Source organism: Pongo abelii, chromosome 18 (genome assembly GCF_028885655.2).
Source record: "Pongo abelii isolate AG06213 chromosome 18, NHGRI_mPonAbe1-v2.0_pri, whole genome shotgun sequence".
Lineage (NCBI taxonomy): Eukaryota > Metazoa > Chordata > Mammalia > Primates > Hominidae > Pongo > Pongo abelii.
In genome coordinates, this window is record NC_072003.2 from 45,276,314 (window position 1) to 45,288,819 (window position 12,506).

Here is a 12,506-nt window from a genome sequence, read left to right on the forward strand (position 1 = left end):
CATTTGACTGATCCCATCACGGGACCCCTTCCCCTTGTCTGTCTATAAAAGCTGTCATAATTGTTTTTATATCCCAGTGTCTATTGGGATATAATCCCATCACGGGACCCCTTCCCCTTGTCTGTCTATAAAAGCTGTCATAATTGTTTTTATATCCCAGTGTCTATTGTCCTGTCTGCTGTTTGTCTAAGTTTCATATGTCAGGTCATTGATACTGCCCAAGACGACTAGGCAAGGACTTCTTTAAGGTCCTTAGTACAGATTTTCTATCCCAGGAGGTCAAATCTCTCATTAGTTGTTTGGGCTGGCCATCCCAGTCCTGCCTTTTCTGTCAGAAATAAATCAGGTGTTGTTATGGGGAGGGGTGCGGGAAACATTAGCCTCTTTGGGATTTCTGGCACCATAAAGGTTGCTGGCATTTGAATTGCCATACCCTGTGCCCCAATGACTGGACCACCTCCTCCTTAGGCCAGTGGTGGTTTCAAAATAGCCACCCTGCAGACCTCCTTGTTCACCTTTTCTGTCATCCCATAAATTTTCCCATGCCCTTGGATAAGGCACTGTGCAGAGAAACCTAAGCCCATACTGCTTTACTCCTTCTGGACTCCTATTCTATTCTTCTGCGGCTATTCTCCTACCTTAGGAAAGATCTGAGTGGCCCCTTTCCTCCTTATCCCCATCCCCTACCCCACACATCTCATTTTCCTGTATCACAGCAAGTCCAGCACCTTCAAGACTTGGCTCTGCTCTCCCTCCTAAAACCCTTAAAAGAAAAGGCCAAGTTTGAACTTTTTGCCTTCGAGTTGTGGAGACACCAAAAATATTTGGGCTATAAGTCAAAAAAGAGGGGGATCACATAGGTCCCACTGGCCTCGGACCCACCTCTTGTCTTCTCCCTAGATCTCAAAGTGTAAGAAGACAGACCTTATGTGGCAAGAAGTGTTGGCTTTTGTTGTTTTCCTACTTCTTCTGGTTATAATACTTCTGTTCTTCTGATACTACAGCCCCCCAGGTCGTGAATTTCTCTGTCAATGCTGGGTTTAATATTTCTGCTCAAACCTTGTTAAATTGCCTCCAGAATGGGAAACTCTTCTTCCCAGCCTCATAGAGATTGGAGCCCTCTCCAATGTATGTTACAAAATTTCTCTCTGGGCTTCTCAGAGGATTATGGGGTCCACCTTTAAAAAGGCAAACTCTGAACATTCTGTGAAGTAGAATGGCCACAGTTTGGAACTGGGTGGCACCCAGAAGGGTCACTGAATCTCACAGCTGTTCAGGCTGTGTGGTGGGTCATTGCTGGAACTCCCAGTCACCCTGATCAGTTTCCCTACATAGATCAATGGCTAAGCTTGGTACAGGGCCCCCCCACTTGGCTCTGCTTATGCGCCATTTATAATCCTACCTCCAAGGTCCTTTTGAGCCAGACCTCACTATCTTCCCAACCCTCAGCTCCCTCAGCTCCTCCTGTACTGCCTCCTTCTAAAGAAGAGGAAAGTTTTTCTCACCCATTTCCACTGCCCTATAACCCTCCTGCTCCCACAGAATCTTCCCTAGTCTCTTCAACTACATCCCCTGTGGCCTCTCCACCTGTAGCCTCCCAATTATAGCCTTGGCAGGAAGAGGTAGCCCCCCTCCTCCCACTGAGAGAAGCACAAATCCCTCTGGGTGAGGAGCACTCTGCTCTACTTTTAGTTTTTGTCCCCTTCTGTACTTCTGACCTGTACAACTGGAAGGCTCATAATCCCCACTTCTCTGAAAAGCCCCAGGTCTTGACCTCACTGATAGAGCCCATGCTCTGGACTCACTGGCCCACCTGGGATGACTGTCAGCAACTCCTTTTAACCCTTTTCACCTCTGAAGAGAGGGATCATATCTGAAGAGAGGCCAGAAAGTATTTCCTTACATCAGCCGGTAGACCAGAGGAGGAAGCCCAAAACCTCCTAGAGGAGGTTCTTCCCTCTACCCAGCCTAATTGGGATCCAAACTCCTCGGGTGGAAAGGGAGCTTTAAATGATTTTCACTGATATCTCCTTGTGGGTATCAAGGGAGCTGCTCAAAAACCCATGAATCTGTCTAAGACAACTGAAGTGGTCCAGGGGCCCGATGAGTCACCTGGAGCATTTTTAGAATGCCTCCAGGAGGCCTTTCAGACTTACACCCCTTTTGACCTGGTGGCTCCCAAGAATAGCCGGGATATTAATTTGGCATTTGTGGCTCAGGCAGCCCCTGATACTAAAAGAAAATTACAAAAGCTGGAGGGATTTGCTGGAATGAACATTAGCCAGCTTTTAGAAGTAGCCCAGAGAGTTTTTGACAATCAAGAGTTTGAAAAGCAAAAACAGGCAGCTCAGGAAGCTGAAAAGCCTGCTGATAAAGGCATCCAAAAGACAAGCAAAAATCTTAATGATGGCCATCCAGGAAGCCAAAAAGGAAGGGCCCCCATCACAGAGCACTAGCCAGGGGACCCCAGGTCCACGCCAGGAAGGCCAGAAAACTGTGCGGGCTTCCCTACAAAGAAACCAATGTGCTTATTGCAAGCAGATTGGACACTGGAAGAAGAAATGCCCATTAAAGCCAGAGGAAAAACCAGAAAAGAAAAAGGTCCTCACCCTTCCCATAGCGGAGGAGTCTGATGACTGACGGGACCAGGGCTCCCTCTCACGTGGCCCCCTGGGAACCCATGGTGACCGCTACAGTGGGGGGCCAGCACATACGCTTCCTACTAGATACTGGGGCAGAACACTTGGTACTGCACACACCCTTGGGCAGTGTCTCTAATAAAAAGGTGGCTGTACAAGGGGCTACTGGAGCTATTCAGGAATATCCTGTCACACACTCACAAGAAGTGAGTTTGGGATAGAAAAGAGTAACCCGCTTGTTTCTTGTAGTCCCAGAGTGCCCCATTCCCCTTCTCAGATGAGACCTGCTCCATAAGCTACAGGCTTCTATCTCTTTCTCAGCCCAACAAGCTCACCTCACATTAGGGGACACAATACCCCCTACTGCCCGACTCCTCTTTAATACCCTTCTGTCAGAGGAATATCTCTTGGTTTCACCCTCACGACTGCTGAAGAATGAAGCTAATCCTCTCCTATTGGATCTACAGACTCTCTTTCCTTGAGTCTGGGCTGAGTCAAACCCCCAGGACTAGCAAAGCATCATCCATTGGTAGTTGTAAAACTCCTGGCCACTGCCCTGCCAGTCCAGGTAAAACAATATCCTATGAGTCAGTGGGCTGAGAGGGGATCAATCCCCATATTCAGCGACTGTTACAAGCTGGTATACTCACACATGTCAGTCCACCTGGAGTACTCCATTTTTGCCGGTCCAGAAACCCAGAACAAATGATTACCAGCCAGTACAGGACTTGCAGGAAGTTAACAAGTGGACAGTTACTGTCCATCCAACTGTCCCTAGCCCTTATACTTTACTCAGCCTACTCCAGCCACAACATACAGTATACACTGTCCTTGACTTAAAGGATGCCTTCTTTGCTATTCCTCTGGCCCCCAAAAGCCAACCTATCTTTGCTTTTGAATGGACAGATTCTGGCTTGGGAGACATCACCTAATTAACCTGGGCTCGGTTACCCCACGGTTTTAAAAATTCCCCCACACTTTGTAGAGAAGCCCTCCAACAAGATCTCATACCGTTCCATGCTGGTCACCCTAACTGCACTCTTCTCCAGTATGTGGATGACTTTTTATTAGTTACTGAAACTACTGACAGCTGCCTGCAGCATACTAGGGACCTGCTTTGCCTTCTCCAGGAACTCAGGTACCGGGTCTCAGCTAAGAAGGCCCAGCTTTGTCTCCCCAGGTTTTCCTACCTGGGGTATGTCATAGACAAGAGAAAAAGGGCACTCACCAGTGCTTGAAAGGAAACCATCCTGTGGATCCCCATTCCCACCACCAAGAGACAGGTACGTGAATTCCTGGGGGTGATGGGATACTGTTGTCTACGGATATCAGGGTTCGTGGAAATCACCAAGCCCCTATACTCCACTAATGGAGGAAATGGCCCACTAGTTTGGACTGACACAGAGGAGCAGGCTTTTCAAAACCTAAAGAAAGCATTAACTGAGGCCCCTGCTCTAGCCCTCTCAAATATCTAAAAGCCACTTTACCTTTTTGTTCATGAAAGCCAGGGAGTCACTAAAGGGATACTCACTCAAACTTTGGGGCCATGGTGATGCCCAGTGGCCTATTTGTCTAAGAGACTGGACCCTGTGGCCTCTGGATGGCCAAGTTGTCTGTGAGCCATAGCAGCCACAGCAAGCCTGGTTCAGGAGGCTGATAAACTGACTCTAGGTCAAAATTTAACCCTTATGGCTCCTCATGCCATAGAGACATTACTAAGAAGTTCTTCTGGCAAATGGATGTTGAATGCTCGCATCCTGCAGTATCACAGTTTACTGTTAGATCAGCCTCATTTAACTTTCTCTCCCACAAGGTGTTTAAATCCTGGTACCTTGTTCCCTGATTCAGACCTTACCGCACCTATCCATGACTGCCAGGAACTGTTAGTGACTATGGAAACTGGCCGACCTGACCTCCAAGATGTGCCTTTAAAGGAGGTGGATGCCACCATATTAACAGATGGTAGCAGCTTCCTCGAACAAGGAGTACGAAAGGCTGGTGCAACTGTTACAACAAAAACAGACATACTGTGGGCCCAGGTGCTGCCGGCAGGCACCATAGCATAGAGGGCTGAATTAGTTGTCCTCACTCAAGCCCTCTGATGGGGTAACAACAAACGCATTAATATTTACACTGACAGCCGGTATACTTTTGCTACTGTGCATGTACACAGAGCCGTCTATCAGGAGTGTGGGCTACTCACCTCAGCAGGAAAAACTATCAAAAATAAAGAGAAATTTTGGCCTTGCTTGAAGCTGTTTGGCTCCCTCAACAGGTGGCTGTAATTCACTGCAAAGGACATCAAAAAGACACGGCTGTTGCTCGTGGTAACCAAAGAGCAGACTCTGCAGCTAAAGAGGCAGCTCAGTACCCAGTCACGCCTTTGACCCTGCTGCCCGCTATATCCTTTCTGCAGCCTGACTTGCCGGGCCACCCAGAATACTCCCCAGAGGAGAAAAAACACGCTTCGGATCTTCAGGCCAGTAAAAATCAGGAAGGTTGGTGGATTCTTCCTGATTCCAGAATCTTCATGCCCCAAGTCCTCGGAGAAGCTTTAATCAGTTGTCTGCATTCTACCATCCATTTGGAAGGAGTAAAACTGGCCCAGCTTCTAAGGAGCCATTTCAAGATACCCCACCTTGGGACTTAACTAACGAAGCAGCTCTCCGGTGTACCGCTTGTGCTCAGGTAAATACCAGGCCAGGTCCTAAACCCAGCCCAGGCCACCGCCTCTGGGGAGACTCACCAGGATAAAGGTGGGAAATTGACTTTACAGCGATAAAACCGCACCGGGCAGAGTATAAATACCTCCTGGTGCTAGTAGACACCTTTTCCGGATGGACTAAAGCATTTGCCACCAAAAACGAGACTGCCACCATGGTAGTTAAGCTTTTACTCAATGAAATCATCCCTCGATGTGGGCTGCCTGCTGCCATAGGGTCTGATAATGAACTGGCCTTCACCTTGTCCATAGCTCAGTCAGTCAGTAAGGCATTAAACATTCAATGGAAACTCCATTGTGCCTATTGACCCCAGAGCTCTGGGCAGGTAGAACGCATGAATTGCACCCTAAAAAAGTACTCTTACAAAATTAATCCTAGAGACTGATGAGAATTGGGTAAAGCTCCTTCCTCTAGCCCTTCTTAAAGTAAGATGCACCCCTTACCAGGCTGTGTTTTCACCTTTTGAAATCATGTATGGGAGGGCTCCACCTATCTTGCCCAAACTAAGGGATACCCATTTAGCAGAAATCTCACAAGCTAATTTGTTACAGTATCTGCAGTCTCTCCAACAGGTATAAGACATCATCCAGCCACTTGTCCGGGGAGCACATCCCAATCCAGTTCCTGACCAGACAGGGATCTGCCACTCTTTCCAGTTGGATGACCTGGTATATGTTAAAAAGTTCCAGAAGGAAGGACTCACTCCTGCCTGGAAAGGACCTCATACTGTTATCCTCACCATGCCAAAAGCTCTGAAAGTAGACAGCATTCCTGCTTGGATTCATCACTCTCACATCAAGAAGACCAACAAAGCCCAGCAAGAAACATGGGTCCCCAAGCCTGGGACAGGCCCCTTAAAACTGTGCCTAAGTCAAGTGAAGCCATTAAATTAATTCTTCACCTCTTTTGTTTGTTTCAGCCTGTCATGCTTTCTGCTCCTTCCTACCCTTTTCTCCTTACTTATTTCACGACAGGACATGTGTTTGCAAACACCACCTGGAAGGTGGGGACCTCCAAGGAAGTCTCTTTTGCAGTTGATTTATGTGCTCTGTTCCCAGAGCCTGCCCATATCCTCAAAGAGCAACACAATCTGCTGATCATAGGAGCGGGAAACGTCAACTTTGCTGCAGGGTTTGCACACTCCGAAAGCCAGACTGGGTATGGAAGCTCCAAAGGTGCAGAAAAAGGACTCCAAAATGCTGACTTTTACCTCTGTACTGGAAATCACCCTGGCTCTAGTTGTCGAGATTCTTAACAGTTTTTCTGCCCTGACTGGATATGTGCAACTTTGGTCACCTACTCTGGGGGATCAACCCAATCTTCAATCCTTTCCATACCTCGTGCTTCCCGTCCTAAACTGTGTACTAGGGGAAATTGCAATCTTCTTACTGTAACCATCCATAACCCTAATTTAGCTCAATGGTATTACAGCATGTCATGGGGATTAAGGCTTTATATCCTGGGATTTGATGTTGGAACTGTGTTCACCATCCAGAAGAAAATCCTGGTCTCATGGAGCCCTCCTAAGCCAATAGGGCCTTTAACTGATTTAGGTGATTGTCTAATTAGCACTGGATATAACTTATCTGCTTCTCCCTTTCAGGCTACCTGTAATCAGTCTCTACTTACTTCCTTAAGCACCTCAGTCTCCTACCAGGCACCTAACAACACCAGGCTAGCCTGCACTTCAGGTCTCACTCACTGCATCAGTGGGACTGAACCAGGACCTCTCCTGTGTGTGTTGGTGCATGTGCTTCCCCAGGTCTATGTGTACAGTGGGCCAGAAGGACAAGTTCTCCTCAAACACCCTGAATTGCATCCCAAGTTTCACTGAGCTGCCCCACTCCTTGTTCCCCTCCTGGTCGGCCTAAGCATAGCTGGGTCAGCAGCCATTGGCATGGTTGCCCTGGTTCAGGGAGAAACTGGGCTAATGTCCCTATCTCAACAAGTAGATGCTGATTTAAGCAATCTCCAATCAGCCATAAATATACTACACACCCAGGTAGAGTCTCTAGCTGAAGTATTTCTTTAAAACTGCTGAGGCTTAGATCTGCTATTTCTCTCTCAAGGAGAGTTATGTGCAGCTCTGGGAGAGAGTTGTTGCTTCTAGGCCAATCAGTCTGGAGTCATAAAAGATACTCTTCAAAAAGTTCAAGAGAATCTAGATAGACGCCAGCAGGAATGGGAAAATAACACCCCCTGGTACAAAAGCATGTTTAACAGGAATCCATGGCTAACTACTCTAATCACTGGGTTAGCTGGACCCCTTCTCTTCCTATTGGTATGTTTAGTCTTTGGGTCTTGTGTATTAAATAGGTTTCTGTAAAGCAGCACATAGCTTCTGTCAAGCTTACGTATCTTAAAACCCAATATAACCCCCTTGTTATAACTGAGGAATCAATGATTCGATTCCCCAAAAACACAAGTGGGAGATGTGATATCCTACCTTGTTTTAACCTGAATTGACTCCCTTAGCTGAGAGAGCCGCACTGACTCCATTTTGGCTCCTTCACTTACAGCCCCTTACCCACCCCTCTTCCTCAAGGACTTAACTTGTGCAAGCTGATTCCCAGCACATCCAAGAATGCAATTACTGATAAGATACTGTGGCAAGTTACATCCGCAGTTCCCAGGAATTCACTCAGTTGATAGTACCCAAAGCCCCCGCATTTGTGTCTGGTTGACAGCACCCAAAGCCCCCGCATCTATCACCTTGTGATAGATTTAAAGCCCCTGCACCTGGAACTGTTTGTTTTCCTGTAACCATTTATCTTTTCAACTTTTTTGCCTGTTTTGCTTCTGTAAGATTGCTTCAGCTAGGCTCCCCCTCCCCTTTCTAAGCCAAAGTATTAAAGAAAATCTAGCCCCTTTTTCAGGGCCAAGAGAATTTTGAGCACTAGCCATCTCTTGGTCACCGGCAAATACAAGACTCCTGAATTAGTCTCAAAGTGTGGCGTTTCTCTATAACTCACTCAGTTACAACAATAGTGCATATATAATAGGATATATAATGTTATAAAATTAATATGTGTAGTATTATAGTGATTAGTCCTTTCTCTGTAAATCTGTAATATTTCATAAACTGCATTATTCATTAAAAGTTTTTTGCATTAAAAGTTACTAAACTGTAATAATATTTGAGTGACATGAACCTTTGGAGAAGGACTCATTCTAGAGACTTGAAGTTTCAGGATAGCTAAGATTTAAATGTTCTATGTGTCAAATTATTGTTAAACATTTTTTTAACTTTAAACAAACTAAAATATTATTTTTATTTTTAAAATTTATAATTTCCAAATTCTCTCTTGAATATTTTTAATGAACCTATGTGACAGAGCTGTCTTCAGACTATGCAAGTTGTTTTGCCTTTTTTTTACAATATTATATTATTTATTCACTTATTTATATTGGTGTGGCCAACATTGTTGAAATTTTAATATATTTATATGGTCAGAAGGGGAATAAGTGAAGAGAAAGAAAATGCAGCCATCTGGCTCTGAGTCCTTACCAGGAAGAATTTTGGGATCCCAAGTTCTTGCACAGAGCTCATCATATACTTTTGGTGGCTAATTTTTTATGGAAGCTTCTGGTACAGTTTCTACTGTGCTGTACAAGGTTAGCTTTGATCTTGTAAGCTGACAATACTGAATTTGTGGCTGTCTGGAACCCTGTGCTAAAGAGGACTGGAAGTCATATACAGGCTCAGTAGGAAGGAGGTCTCTCATGTATTTCTGCTGTTGCAATAGTCACATGTCCCAGCAATGCCTGCTCAGCAACTCCTACTTGTTATGACAGGACTTGTGGGATTTCATGGGGATGTGAGAAGAAAAAAGTAGTCAGGGATAACTTCTGGTGCTCCCCTCAGGGAAGAGGCCCCAGGCCTGGGAGTCATCAGCAGAGACATCGTACCTAAAACTTTGAAACTATGTGGGACCACTCTGAGAAGAGAGGGATGTAGGGAGAGAAGAGGACTAAGAATTACTGGAGATGTGGTGGAAAAGAATGAGTAGAATGAAAAGGTCAAAAAAAATCATGAGTGGGGTCTTCAACAAAGCAGGAAAGTGTTTCAAGAAGTAAATCTTCCATTGGATTATCCATGTCCAATACAGCTCACAGACTGAGCAAAATAAGAACAAACACTTAACCTTAATTTTAGTCAAATAAAACTATTTTCTCCATTTTGTCTAGATTTTCTAATTTATGGGTCTGGAGGTGTTCTAATACTCTGTTAATTTCAGAGCACTTTTTAGTGTACTCTAGTGTAACAACCCATTATCTACAGGCTGAATGAGAATAGAGTTTCAAGGAAAATGCAGAGTCATTAAGTCTTGAGGTAATACCCAGAAATAAATAAGAAAGTGCTTCAATAAACCCTTGGGAAATTACTATCAAAGTGTACTTTTGATTCTTTTCACAGAAAGACAAATGAATAGTGACTTTTTTCCAACTGGAATCCTAAAGAAAGCTGAGCAAAAATCTGTTACTGTGAACCATTTGGAATCAATGGGTACATCAGATAATAAGGTTTTAGGGTTAGAAACTACAGGAAACCTCAATATCACACCATAGGGCCACATCCACATGATCTTCACAGAGTAAATTGTTCTGACCCCATCTTATCTGGCAGAGGAATGTCTTCAGGCCCCCAAACCAATTCTCAGAAGCTGGTCTTTTAGCTCATTTAGATGAAAAAACAAATCACACTTTCTGAGCCAGGATACAACAAAAAGACCGATCTCTATACAAAGTACAAAACGTAAACAAAAAGAATTGCTATTTTAAAGCATTTGTTTGGTAAGAATCCTTTCTCATTAGTCTCTGAATATTTGCAATGTATTTATAGAGTCATTAAAATATAATTCTGTGAAGAAACCAATAAATTAACATTTTTATTTTATGTGGCTTCATAAATTTAGGTCCTCTGGGTCATTAAGGTATTAAGCTTCAGTGTCTTACTTCTTTTTTAGTCCTAAAGCAACATGTTACTTCCCTGTTTAGCTATTCCATGACCTTCAAGACCTAATTATTAATAACAAAGAGACAGCTCACCTTCTATTGTAATCACACAATCCAATGTCAATGCTGGTTGACGTTCATAGATCTTGATTTCTTCAAATGTATTTATATAGATCAAGAAAAATGGAGCAGGAGAAAACTTCACTCAAATTATGTAGCAATGTTAAACAAATCCAGTTTTTGAGTCCAAATTAAATTATTTGTGTCTCTAAACTTTCCCTTGTAACTTTTCTTACAGCAATGTAATTTTGAATTTTAGCCAAGGATAATTTTTTTTTCAGACAAAGTCATGATTCTGGGGAAACATTGATTTAGATATATGGAATCTGTTTCCTTCTTAATAGAGCATGAAAAAATGGAGCATTATATATTTAGCTTACCTAAATTGTTCTCTTTCAAAAAGACTAATATAATGAAAAATTTGAAAATTTCCCTGTATTATATTTCTATTCAAAATACATAAATATGCTGAATTTAAAACAATTTTCCAAAACAACTGGTTTTTGGCCAAGATTCAAGAAGTCCCAGAATGTCTTATCCAAAACAATCAATTAAAGAAGGTCAATTTAAAATTAAGTGATAGTGCTTAAATGTAATTTGTTTTGTTTTCTTTGTTTTAGAGATGAGGTATCACTATGTTGCCCAGATTGGAGTGCAGCAGCTAGTCACAAACACAATCATGGTGTGTTACAGCCTGGGCTCAAAACGTCTTCCTGACTCAGCCTCCTGAGTGGCTGGGACTAAAGGCGTATGCCACCACACTTGGCTATGTTTTTAAAAACCACCTTTACACTATTGTACCTTTTTGGTTATTGGGAAACAAGTATATTTTGACTCTCAAGAAAAAGGTACTTGGTGGCACACTAAAGAATGAGTCAATGAGTTTACAAAACACAAGAGGCAGGGTACAGTTGCTCCAAAATCATAGAAAACAACATTATGACTTTGCTTTTGTTTGAAGAGAAACAAAATGTTTTCACTCAAGTTTTAAGTGCCAAAATAGCTAATTACTGTTAAAATGTCACCAAAACTAGTATCATTTCTCAGAAAATCAACTATTTCCAACAGAAAAAAAATTTAGTTACCTTTTACAAGAACTATATTGTAACTTTCATTTTAAGGGTCTTATATTGCCTCAGTATTATAACAAACCTCTTTATTAGATTTAAATTTAACTAATTCTAACCAAACCCAAATTAAAAACTGCTCACATTTAAGAGCAAGAAATACTATTGCACATTACACTCATATGTGAAGAATGTGTGCTTCCTCCCATGCCCCCCAAACTGAATTATATTATATGAATTACATTCCATTATCTGAATTTATAACACTTAAAGTTCTTATGCTCTTCCCCCTAACAGATACATTAATATACTTTTAGCCTCAAAATACGTCATGAACTCTGAAGTGAATCTCTATGGTGGGAGCTTCCTTTGTGAAATGAATTTGGCTAGTCACCTGCAAACCAATATCCCCAAGTATCTAAACAAATTTATTTTGCTCCTTACCAATATACTCAATAGTGGGATTGCTGGATGGTATGGTAGTTCCATTTTTAGGTTTTTGCTTTTCATTTTTTGTTTTGTTTTTATTTTCATTTTAAGAAACCTGCATAGTTTTCCATGCACGTTTCTAACAGATGAATAAATCTGAAAATGTACTAAATTTACATTCACATCAACAGTGCATAAGTGTTCCCTTTTCTCCACATCCTCATTAAACCTTGTTATCTTTCGCCTTTTTCATAATTCTACATGGGGCGAGGTGCTATCACACGTGATTCTGGATTGCATTTTCCAGATGATTGGTGATGTTGAGCATTTCTTTGTGTCTTCTTTGGAAAAATGTCTATTTAGGTCTTTTGCTCACTCTTCAGTTCGGGTTTTTATTATTTTTATTGCTGCTGAGTTGAGTCTCATGTAATTTGGATATTAATTCCTTGGCAAATGCGTGCACATATTTTCTTTTCTAGATTGTCCTTTCACTCTGTTAATAAATTTCTATGCTGTCCAGAAGCTTTTATTTTAATATTTTACTGATATTAATTTTTCTGTTTTCTGACTTGATAGAGAGGTAAGAGTTGGCCCTCAGCTTCATATGTTATCTGTCTTCTATCTCACTACTT

The 12,506-nt window shown here is 42.7% G+C and overlaps 1 long non-coding RNA gene across 4 annotated transcripts in view; it reads left to right on the top strand.

The window, feature by feature from the left end:
- LOC129050769 (uncharacterized) overlaps window positions 1-6,265 on the top strand; it is a 60,589-nt gene extending 54,324 nt beyond the window's left edge. For 2 of the 4 annotated variants that reach the window (XR_008514525.2, XR_008514526.1), the window contains exon 3: window positions 5,923-6,265. This is a non-coding gene — a long non-coding RNA (uncharacterized LOC129050769). Of the gene's footprint in view, window positions 1-3,769; window positions 3,923-4,914; window positions 5,328-5,922 lie in introns of all 4 variants that reach the window. The other 2 variants (XR_010137757.1, XR_008514527.1) reach the window with 2 other exon arrangements.
- The last annotated feature ends 6,241 nt before the right edge of the window (window positions 6,266-12,506 follow it).